This window comes from Cyprinodon variegatus, unplaced genomic scaffold, assembly GCF_000732505.1.
Source record: "Cyprinodon variegatus isolate N-32 unplaced genomic scaffold, C_variegatus-1.0 Scaffold35, whole genome shotgun sequence".
Taxonomy (NCBI): Eukaryota; Metazoa; Chordata; class Actinopteri; order Cyprinodontiformes; family Cyprinodontidae; genus Cyprinodon; species Cyprinodon variegatus.
The window spans coordinates 1,927,817-1,940,479 of NW_015150488.1; positions in this window are offsets into that span (position 1 = coordinate 1,927,817).

Below are 12,663 nucleotides of genomic sequence, written 5' to 3' on the forward strand. Positions count from 1 at the left end.
ATAGATAGATAGATAGATAGATAGATAGATAGATAGATAGATAGATAGATAGATAGATAGATAGATAGATAGATAGATATCCAACACATAAAAAAACAAAAACTAATAGCAAATATTAAATTAAAGTAGGCTGCATATTGCACACCAGTACAGTGGATTAAAAGTTCTAGAGTTTAAACCAAATATAAACCAAATATTTATTTCGATATGTTGGTTCCTAAATTTTCTTAAATTTTCATTTTTTTTTTGGTACATCAACGGATTCACATGGCGGGCGCGCGTGACCCTTTCATTAGGTTTTAATTGGTGGGGGGGCAGATAGGGGCGCGTTGAACCGCTGAAGCAAAGAAAGAAAAAATCCAACAGCAGGGGGGAAATATGACGTCCCCTGGTGTTAATAACAGCCCGCCATGCTGTTCAATGTGACTAAATGCGTTACTGCAAGATTATTCTACAAATCTTATTTTATTTTTGTTTTCTGCTGGCAGCTTGTTGGATGAAATGTGATGTTTACTTTGATTGGTGAACTGTGTCAATGCGCTGCGTGAGCCCGGAGTTTTTTCAGATTACATTTGGGATTACGGCTTGTCCTGAGGTCAATGTCCAACTGGTCGGAGTCAAACAACAGATGGACACGCGTGTAAGGTCACGGGGGGATTATGTCCCCTCTTCGTGGGTGAAAACAAGTAAAACCCTCAAAAGTGACAGGAGAAAGAACAGCATATCTGTCAGAAATGTTTGGCTTTTTTTTTTTTGTTGTTGTTTTTTTTAATTCAGACATTCATAATAATATTATTTTAATTATTATTTTTTATTTTCATTATAATTATTCGTGTTACCTTTAAACCACTGCAATGCACTTTTTTCTTTATACATGCTCTTTCATTGTCTTCAAATTTGCGAAAATAATAGAAGAAAAATGTTCCAAGTTGCTCCCAGTGTTATGAAAAAAATAGGAGTAGCCCCATCATCTTGCAAATTGTAATAGATAATAAACAGGATGGACTTTTGGGTCATTTAGACTAAAAATATTTTTCTTTTCTCTTTTTATAGAAATTATTCTTCATATTTTCTGTTCTTTTCATGCAATAACATTTTGATCGCAGTGCTTGGATTTATTAAAAGCAGAAAAGTATTTCTGCCACTATAATAAAATAATAAAATGAATGATGTAGTTTTATCGGTGTATCATAGTAAACACTATTTAGTTTTTGATACACTTAAGACTTTAGAGAATTAAAAATCAACATCTGCAAAATTTTGTACAGATTTCCAGATGCCCATCTTTATTATTTTATTTATCAACTGGTTAGTGAGATTTCAGCATTATGTTTGTGCATTTTGAGAAATATAAAATAGATGACTATATCTTCTTGTATACAGAATAGTCCCTTTCCTAGCCAGCTTACAAGCAGTGCTCAGAGTAGGGACAATTATGTGCTCCATACAGCGGGAGAAAACTCTGGTTACTCCATAGGCTTCTATTGTATCTCTTGTAACCAAGCCGGTCTTATTATAAAGTAACCTAAGTGCATAAAACATCAGTTGAATTAAAAAGCTAAAGAACCCTGCTTCAAATGGAGGATAAAAAGCTGCATGAAGTTGCATTGTGTATGTTTTTTGCCTAGCTTGCTCTTGTCCTGCATGTTGTTTCCACTTCTCCTAAATCTAAAATCACACTTTTCACCAATGCAGTTTTCAGTCTCATATAGGCACAAGAGTCAGCATGTTTTAAATCAATCTAAACAGCACAACAGCTGCTGATATGTGTTATTAGTTCCCCCTCTCTGGATGAAAGGAAAGCAATTAGTGAAATCAGCCTCTGTAGAGCATGGACCAATGGTTTTTTAAAAACCACGTCACACTGGTGTGAATTTCATCATTAAAGAAAAACTGTTTTTGTTGGTTTTACTCCATATCTGCAGCAAAAGTGTTATACATCAGCTCCCAGTCCCACAAACAGAGAAATCCAACTAAAGCTATTACAGCCTCTTCATCATTTGCCTGAGGTAATTGCTTCAGTCTGCTAGATGAAGTAAACATTACTCTTTGATGAGTAACTGCCGCTGCATAGGGACCTGTTGGTGAAGTCCTGGTCGGCTGGGTGTCAGGAGGGTCACAATGCGGACAGTCCCCCAGAGGACAATAAACTGGCTGAAGGGATGTAGAGGTCAGGAGCTCTGTGGGGAAGGAGCAAAAGGTCAAGGGTGGCTAATTAATTGGCCATTTACACCTATTCCCAATTGACCATTGGACTCAAGGTGGGACACATAAATGAACAGAGAAGCCATTATAAAGAACTTAATATAAGCATATTTTATACATATTTCAGAAACCCGCTGAACAAAAAATAAAAGGGACTATAATGAGGAAAATACAGAGCATGCTCCAAATTAAAATTTGCCTCAAAAGATGGAATGATATAATCTTGGCTAAAACAGTTTGGAGGGAAAGGGAGCATCTTAAAGCTGACTGTGTCCTCCCAGGCTGAAAATATTCGCCCATGTGCACAAATCTTTTTGCATAAGAATGGAGACGGGGGCCTGTGAACTCCTCTGACACTGACCTCTCTCCCAGGATGTGAATAGTATCACTCCCGGCGGCATTTCAGTCAAAGCCGAAAGCTTTTGGTGTAGCTTGCCTATAATCAGGTTGATTTAATGCATCCTACAAGTCCCGTCTTCCTCATCATGCAGCTCACTGCTGCTGCTCAGACGGCTCACTGTTCCCCCTTTCACTGCAGCCACACACACACACACACACACACAGACAGTCCTGCCCCTAGGCCTCCTGCACTCCGAGAGGCCAGATGAGGCTTGAAACAACAGAAAGGTTTTTTTTTCCCCCTTCCACTAAATCTGGGCTCTCATTAAAATCTGTTTGGTCCTCAATGAGGAGATGCTTCTTTGGAGCTCTGATGATTGCAATCTTGTCAGAGAATTTCTTTTTTTTTTTCTTATTCACTACGTTTTATCAGTATGATCATTGAGATGAATCTTGAACAAACCCAACTATATAAATATTGCACACATGCAAACAACCCTTCTGTGTTCAATAGATGGGACTTCAATGCAAATGCAAATTATAGCAGCTCATACACTTTAGGTTAAGGGATTAAAATACTGGCATTAAGCTATCTCTCTCGGTGTCAATATTTTTATTTTTATTTCCTAGGGCTCTAAATAGAATTTTCTTTTTTCATTTTTAGTCATTCTGTTTTATTTTTTTATTGGCTATTTAAGCTTCTCAAAAGCCTTTATTTCAGAAGTGGAACATAAGTTACAGATAAACAAGACAACAATAAATAACATATAACCAAGGTTTTCTTCAAAAGCATTTAAAAGTTACAGTTTCACTATATAATCTATCTTCCACACGCTCTTTTTTTTATTTTTTTTTTTATTGAAGCGCTTCTTCTGATTGGACGATTGATTTACGCCATCCTAAGCCCCGCCTCCTTTAGAAGTTTACTCATTTGTTTTTAATTTCGGCTTAAAGACGGACTTTCTGTCCACGTGGTGCAGATTATTCATTATCTTCCTTTTTTTTAGGTAGGGTTCAAAAGTTTCAGACCCACCAAATAATAGTAATAATAAAAAATAACAAAATGCAGATAATTAAATACATTCATTGTTAATTAGACTACGAAAACAAAATTAAAAAAGGAAATTAAAAATAGTGTTTTTTCCACTAAAACTTATAATATTGAGAAGTTAGACGGAAAAATTATGCAGGATCATGCATGGCGCTCATTCCTTTAGTTTTTAAACCGCGTCTTTGACGTCAGATTAAGCTGCAACCACAAAAAATTGGCTGAAGTTTAAATAATCCGTTTATTTATTTATTTTTTCTTCTTCAGACCATGAAAATATTTGCTACATTTTTGTGGTTTGTTCTAATTTTTTTTATGTTGGCAAATAAAAAATAAAAAAGCTGCTTACATCGCCTTATTCGTCCTGGTGGTGAATCTGTTTGTTGTTGAAGTAAAACAACAAAAAACTGCGGACTAAAATAAGATTAAGATTAAACAATTTATTTCGTTTTAAAGCTGAGAAAAAAATCACTAAATTATTAATTAAAAAAAAGCAAAATAACTGAATTGGCAAAATTACATATATAGAATTTTATTTTGCCTTTCTCGTATTTATATGTTTTTTTGATTCTGTTGAGCTAAAAACACATTGAATTTTAAAAAGAGGTGAAAAAAAGTTAAAAAAAAATGTAATTTGATTGATTAATAAATGGAATACAATAGATATGTTGGTCTTTTGTTAAGGCCTCCTCTTTAGCTCCTCATAGTACCAGCCTAAATTAGCTTGTGTGTGTGGTTGAAATCTCTTTTTAAACATAACCCCATAGAGAACACTCTTAAACTTAAAACACTGAACAACGTTTCCCCCTTGCCTGATTTCTGAATAAAACCTTGGGTCGAGTGTAAAGTTAGCCAACTGTTTAAGCATTAAAGAGGATTGTAAAACATCTCAGTTACGTGTAAACCTAGACTTTGACTAGGCCTCTTAAAAGCTAAATAAGTTTATGTATAAAGGGTTTGGAAACAATCAGAAACTGGTACATTAAAGCTATTTCTCAGGGAAATGCTTTATGGTTTTGCTTCTCATCCATTCTTGAATATCTTTAACTCATAAAACAATGTGATCTATTTATTTAATTTTTTTTCAGCCTACTTTATATTGTCAGACAGGTTCTATTTAAATGAAATCTTGATTCTGAATTTCTGGCAATAATCAGTGTGGCCAGGGAAATTATAGTCTATAACTGTGGGTCATTACACTAAATTGGTTTGGTGGGAGAATACATGTTCACACAGGGCCACATTAGCTAAGATTAATTTTCTTAATAAATGAAATAATCACAATTAAACTGTATTTTTATTTTCTTGTTTGTTTGTTTTTTAGTCAGGTTACATTTTACTGACATCAACTTGTTTTGATGATCTGAATGTTTATGTTTGGCACCAAAAAAAAAGGAATGAAAGCAAGACATACCAAAAATGAGGCATAACCTGTTGGATATGAGGCTTGAAAAGCTCAATCTGAGCTGAATGCATCAATGGGTTGCATGTTTCTGAAACCACCAGAGTTTTCTTTCCTTTTCTCACAAATCATGACACCAATGCTTGGATGTGATTGGCTGAACACAGTGTGAGATGGCAGTAAAACGTGTAAGATGGTGTTCTAACTACATGGAATCCTGCAGGAATAAAAGTAATCCTAGATCATGTTTTGAAAACATGATAACTTAATACAATAGGAATAGGAATAAAAATATAGGAAATCTTTTAACATTTTCTGTAAAATGTGATTGACTAATGCAATTTCTTCTGAGGAATAAATAAGGACATGCTAGATATATACTTCAGCTTCAAATGGAGTGACAGTGAACAACATGGTGAGATCCAAAGAGCTGCCTTCTGTAAGACATCAGCTTATAAGTCCAGTAAAGTATCTAAATATATCTAGGAAGAATTTGAAATTAGCCATTCCACTCTATAAAAAGTGGTTTATTGGAGGAAAATTGCATGTCTGTATTAGCAGTAACATCCAGATAGAAGTGAAAAAAAAAAAAAAAAACTAAATAATTTGACCTCATGCAAGCTCTTACTGTCGATATGAAAGTGCATGTTTGTACGGTCAGGAAGAAACTGAACATTTAACTTTTCATGGCTGCTGTTTTGCAAGGAAGAAACATCTCTTTTTAGTGAACACATTAAAGAAAGACAAAGACCAGGCCTTCTGGAATCCAGCTGTTAAACATAGAGGTGAACGTGTCATGCTTTGGGGTTGGTTTGCTGCTGTAGGCCTTATCTAACTCACCATCTTGGAGTCCACAATTAATTCTAGCAATTTCAAATGGTGCTTGAAGAAAATGGGAAAACCTTTTTACAGAATTTATGGATGTAGAAAAAATTTAACCTGCAACATGACAGTGAAAACCTGCTAGTAAATCTACCACTGCCAGGAAAGTAGGCAATAAACAAGAAGGATTAACCCCCCCCCCCTTTTTTTTTTGTCCTGACCACTAATCCTAACTCCTCAAACAACTAACTGGCCAGCTCCTAGAGGGCAGGGCCTTTTTCCTTGGCTAGAAATCACACTTTATTGTTGTATTTTTATTTATTTTTTGTGTGTAAAAGATTTATTTTGTTGCATTTACTGCAATTAGGGTTTTTATTTCTTTTCAAGATTTGTGGCTGTGTAATGGATTCATAAAGAAGTGGATACTCAGAACATAAATGGACATGGAGTGGATTATTTTTTTAAATGCACAATTCTGCATGATTCAGAAACAATATGTACATTCATTAAATCTTAAAGTTCTTCTATTGCTTGTGGTTTTTTAAATCTCTGCAGGAATTTAAAGCAACATTCCTACAGGCCGATAACAGGGTGAATCACCATTTAGCCTCTATATGGGCTCTAGGGACTTGAGCCGTGTCTGATGTGTGGCTGCTGTGTTGGCCTTTGACCTCGAACTGTCTGGAGGGCTGTGGTGACGGTGAGTCAAGGTCAAGAGGAAGTGTGTGCAGGGGTTTTGGGGGTAGAAGAGGGTATAGGATGGGCGTGAACAAACTGTGATGGGTGGAAAAGGATCTGTGTCTGGGAGAGCAGAAACCAGACAGTCCCAGACGTCTGTTGTAGGGGACACTGTGTCGTCTGTGAGGCCCTGTCTGTTCCCATTCGCCTCCTTGGGCCTGGAGGGGGGAAAAGGCGGCAGCGAATATTTAGACTGCCAGGATGATATTTTACAAATTTAAGAGGTGTATGAAGGACAGCTAAAATAAAAATGATTTTTTAATAAGATGCTCAGACATGATAAAGAGAACATTTTGATCTCCTCTTTTTATTCACTAAATACATTTTTATAAATGAAGTATTTAAATAAGCTTTACTCTTCTTAAATAATTTCAAATTTACAAATTAAAGACATTTATTTCTTTTATTTGATTTGAATTTGTTGAAGTGTCTCATTATCAGCTTTCCGTTCACGTTCTTCACCTTTGAAGTTGAATGTTAAAATTTTTCCTAAAGCTCTAAATTAAGTTTTTGACTTATGTTTAGAAGCGTATGCCACACATTCACTTGTTCTTCTTAATTTCAAAATGTAATCTAAAAAACTGAACAACTGGTAACTTTTTAACTTGTTTCTTTAGAGGAAATAATTGATCACCTGCCTAAAAGGGTGTTTTATTGTCTCTTTGATTTTCTGACACTAAAGAAGTCTAACTGGTACTGAAAACAAAGAACAACACGTTTAAAAAAGATATTTGGAAACTATTTTTCTTTGCAAAGCATAGTTATGTACCTCGTGAGAAAATGGAGTGAATGTATAAGATCAGAAGCGTTGAAGGGCTCAAAGGGCAAGAAGACAGTTAATGCGTCTCTGTCCCACCTAACTATTTTTAACATATAAAAATCTCCTTAGCAAAATAAAGACAAAAAAAAATGCAGTTTTCAAATGGCAATATAGTTTATAGGAAGAAAAAAAAATTCACATCAACCTCCTTAAATTAACAACAGGTTTGCACGACCACTATGCTTATAAATAACCTGCAATGGTTCTTTTACATCACTGTGAGAAGAATTGCTCAACTTTTCTTTGCAGAATTGCCGGTTAAATTTATTAGACTGATTTTAATCAATGACGCAGTGTTTAACAGGATATTGTTGGGCTTAAAGTAAAGAACTGATAACACAAAGTTCTTCTTCAGTATTGTCTTGCAGAAGGAAAAATTCTCAGTTCCCTCAATCTCTGCGGGCCGTTTAGCTGCTAAAGCACCGAAGCAGCCCCAGACCATCATACTACCACCATGTTTGGACGTAAGTATGATCTTTCTCTGAAATACTGTGTTAGTTTTACACCAATTGTTGTTGGACATGATATTTAGAGGTAATTATGAGGCAGTCATTTGTGTCCTTTTTGCTCAGCAATCGTTATCTGACCCTTTAGGACCCCATTTCTGATCTGTTCTTTAATTTAATTTAAGGTAAGTTATATTAGTTTTTAGAGCATTTTGGCACTCGTGTTGCAAGACAGGTTCTAATAAAGTGAGCTCTTGAGTCTACATTTCTTGCGTGGATATGTTTGGCACCAGAAAGTGAAAAATGAAAAACAAACACATGAATAAATGCAGATGATTAATACAGTCAGGTCATATTTTAATGAGTGAGGTAGGTTGGAGGGATTGGGGAGTGACCAATATCTATGTTTTCTCTTGATAAAAAAAGTAATTATTTTAAAACTGTCTTTAATTAACTCAGATTACTTTTTTCCTGATGTAAGAATAAATGCGATTATTTTAAGTTTAAAGAACAGAGAGAAAACAGAAATATATTGCTTAATACAAATGATATGACTTCCCATTACATCTTCACCAGAAAGCTTTCATCCTTATGCAGAAAGTGGCGCCCTCTGCAGGTAGAAAGAAGCTTTTTCACTGTTGCTCATACAGTGTGACCATCCTGCAACCCCACTCAGCCTGCAACTCACATTCATGGTCACAGATCCGAGGCCTCACAGACCACTGGCCCCACAGGGGGATCTGCAGTGGAGCGTGTAGCTACCTGTCAATCACCAAATCTCTGCTGTCTTAAGAGAGACATTTCGCCTGGGATAGCGGCAGCCCGTCCCTCCCCATACATTCTGCCTCCCCTGGCAACCATTGCCTGATGACTGAGAGGCTTTGTCCCCCTCACAACGGGTGTCTGCCATTGAACCCAGAAGCCCCGTAGCAACCAGAATTAGAGGGTGTCAGAAAGGGGGCTCCTTTCTGTGAAACAGGGGTGAACGCTCTGTCCTTGTCCCCACGTCTGGGATTCATATCACAGGCCTGAATGGCATCAGTACCTCCTTTTAAAAGCCAGTGTAACGGAGCGTATGAAGGGGCTAGCAGTGAGCAGATAGGATCATGCTTAATCTGCTGTTCTTCACCACTGTGGTCCGATAGGGACACTTAAGCAGCCTCTGTGGCGTGGGGAGTTCCTGGAGATAGTGGATAAAGGTGGAGAAACAGGAGAGGAATAGAAACTTCTCAACCATCTCATTAACTTTCAACATCATCAGACTAGTAAATGTTTAAGAAATGCTTCAATTTAGCACTTTTCTGTCTAAGCTTAGAGTACTAATAATGTTATATTGTTCTGATTTGGTTTTCAGCAGAACTCTCATAGGAATCATAGGAGGTTTTTCAAAAATAAAGGCAGGCATAGCAAGATGGTAATTGAAAAATCGAAATTGTGAAATAGTTTTCTATCACAGTCTGATTTTAGAGACATTCTTTTCACTACTACCAGAACTGACCTCAAACTCAAACTGACCATATCAATGGGATTTTTTTGCACCATTTTTATTCTCTCACAATGTTTACATTTGATCTCTGCTTCACTTTAAGAAATGGAAATTTCATTAGAGCTATACAAAACAAAATTGTGTTTTGTATACACACTGTGTATACAAACTGACAATAAAGTTTGTCTAAGTCTAACTGTAACTTTATACAGGTAACCTCTTGTATTTTTTCTTTGAAGCGTTTCATATTTCTTAAAATTCTGTCACAGAAGACATGTGAAGAGTTTAGGTAAAAATTACTTTACAAATACAAATCTTAAACGAGTATTATGCAACTGATATGCATGATGCCACCACCATGATATGTCGCAGTCAGGATTCTCCAGCCAGCATGACGTGCAGTTTTCCTTCCCATCCACACAGCATTGTGCATGTAAGCAAAGAAAATTGATTTTAGCCTTAATATGGGGCTTTTTATGGCTTCCTGCTGGCGACTGAACGGCCATCTTTCTTTGCCACTATTTCATTATGACAAAAATTTGTGAAGTGCATGATTATAATAAGTCCTGTTAACAGATTTTAACACCTGAGTTGGGGATCTATTCAGCTCCTCCAGAGTACCATGGATCTCCTTGCTTACCTGTTGGTACAGGTGGGTGAACATGAAGCTGTGAGCTACTCCTGCCTGAATACTGCCTTATTAAATAGTCAATGCTTGGGTTATAACTTTAAAACAAAGACCTAGATTTTGCTTTCTAACAGCTTTATCCCTGATCTGTCTGCTGTGTTCCATGATCTTCATGGTTTTGTAAATTAATACTTTTTTTTTTTATTATGCCATCACTGAACATTTTTTTATTTATTCTGATATTTAATTACACAAAGATAGGCAATATTTCATAATTTAATTACTTTAATTCAGTTGCAATATGAACACTAAAGGGGACTAAGTATAAAGTTAACTAACTATAACCTTAATTTTCAGATTTCTGTTCCCCCACCACATCACATTTATACAATTATTGAGTCTATCACATAAAACATATTTATGCTACAGACAAAATGTGGCATAATACAGGAGGATATGAATACTTTTGCAGAAGGTTTTTACAGCATTCCTCTGTTGCTAAAGATTCTGTGCAAAAAATAAAATCTTGATAAATGCAATTCATGTAGATTGTGGAGAAAAGAGATATTTTCTGCTGTGCATGGGGAGATTTTTTCAAAACATAAAAACCCCTCAGGGGACAAACCAAAATGTCACAAGTTTCAAACATTTAATAATTTTTTATAAAAATGTGACACAGTCGACTCTCAACCATGTACCTGTTAGTTTACATTTAAAATGCATCACAATCATAAAACCCTACTGTGGGCATTGAATCTATCGAGACCTTTTTAAAGATTGGTTTAAGAGTCTCATCATAGAGAGAACTCTAAAAAGATAGACAAATGGCATACAGTTTTTTTTTTTTAAGTTTTAGACTTTCTGCTGAGAGATAACCTATGAGGGGCCCTTAACTGCATAAAATGGGAAGAGATTAGGTCAAGAGAGAAACAAGCAAAGGCCTGAATAGTTTATTAACGGGTTTACGGACTCTTGGTTCCTTTCAAAGTGGCTTTTATTGCTTATTTTATAGCAGATTGAACACAGAGCTTGTAATATTCTTTGGCTGCTGTGTACCTTGTAAAACCTGAGCCAGTTCATGGGTGTTATAATAATGTGTTATTTCCACACGTGTAATGAACAACTAAAGACACAAGAAAAAACAAAGCAATTGTTAGATTGGATTGTGGTTCGTAAATTAGGCCAACTATGACCCATAGAAGCCCCGTCAGCTTCTTCAGCATTAACCTCCCACGTCGCAGAACTGTGTAAATTCCTCCTTTCCTCTTATATTCTTTTATATTAATGGGCGCCATGGCCGAAACATGGACTATGTTTTGTGCAGTTCCCATTCTAAGTTTAATTCCTTTGCCCTTCATTCTTAGTTCCCTCCTTCACTCCTGCTGTCAATCAAAGATCATGGTTGAGTCAGGCAGTCAGTCAGTCATCAGCAAAGAAAGAGAGGCCTCATTCCCTCTTTTTTATGCCCCCTTATGTCTTCAAGTTTTTCAGCCCACCTTCTCCGTGGCTTCTCTTCTTGCCATTTATCTCCTATCTTCCTAGATGAAGGTAGGATCTGCCACGGCATAAGGCGAAGTTGCTTTACCACAGCAGTGCAAAACCCGTCTATTTTCAAAATATATCAGTTTTAGCAAGACTGAAGTGGTTTATGAATAAACATGAAGAGGTGTTAGGGCGGGAAATGGATGGGTGGGGGTGGTAGAAGAAGAAGAGGCCCAGTTTCTGTGTGTGTGTAACATGAGGGAAGTATAGAGGGCAACGGAGCAGCCTTTCTTCCCAGCAGGGCTGCATCGCATTTAATTGGAGCACTTGTGGCACCATTACCTCCTTTACTCAAACACGTTCCTGATGACAAAAGAAAACAGCACTAAGCCTGCCTTTGTTGGAAAGGAGACTGTATGAGGAGACGGATTCCTCCCTGTTTCTCATGTGTGGGAATCAGCCACACTCTCCCACAGCGAGCTACTGCCGCCTTTGGGGAGGGATGGCATAAGGAGTATTTTAGGGGGGCAGATTGCTCAGAAATGCAGCCACCATGACTGAATGCTTTACAGTAGAGCTGCTATCTGGTGTATAGAGAAAACATTGCACTTGGAGGCAAACAGACACTTTTATGATAAAACCAACATATTTATGGGCAGAAAAAAAATACTTAAACTCTGACTCATTCTTCTGATCAGGGCTTTTAAAATAATTGTCCATCGGAGTGCGTGTTCAGCATCCTGATTACGGTGCGGTTTGCTATTTCCTGACTGAGTATGGATGATTTGCAGACTGTAGTTTGTTTGTAGTCACCACAGTGTCATGGGGAGAGGAATGAGGGCTGCTAGCCTCTCTCTGACCTCACGTGGGAGGAGGACACCAGGACACACTGAATTTTTTTTAATAAGTTATATTTATGAAAAAAATCTTTAAAACAAAACTGAAACCTCTTAATAAAGGGATTTGTTTTTGTTAATAAAGGGGATAAAATTAAACATCTGTGTTTGGAACTGTTTGTCATTCATTTTTCAATTTATCGGTTAATCAAATAGGCCTTAAGAAACTTCTCAAACAGTATCAAACATGTACCGGTATCTAACAAAAGCCTTAACTTTTAAATTGCAAACACTTTACTTTAACATTTTCCTTTTAATAGAGAATATCATTGAAATGTTTACAAAACATTATTACCATTTAAAGCCTTGAGCCAAATTGTCAAAAAGAGAGTTTTCAGATGAAAGAAATGA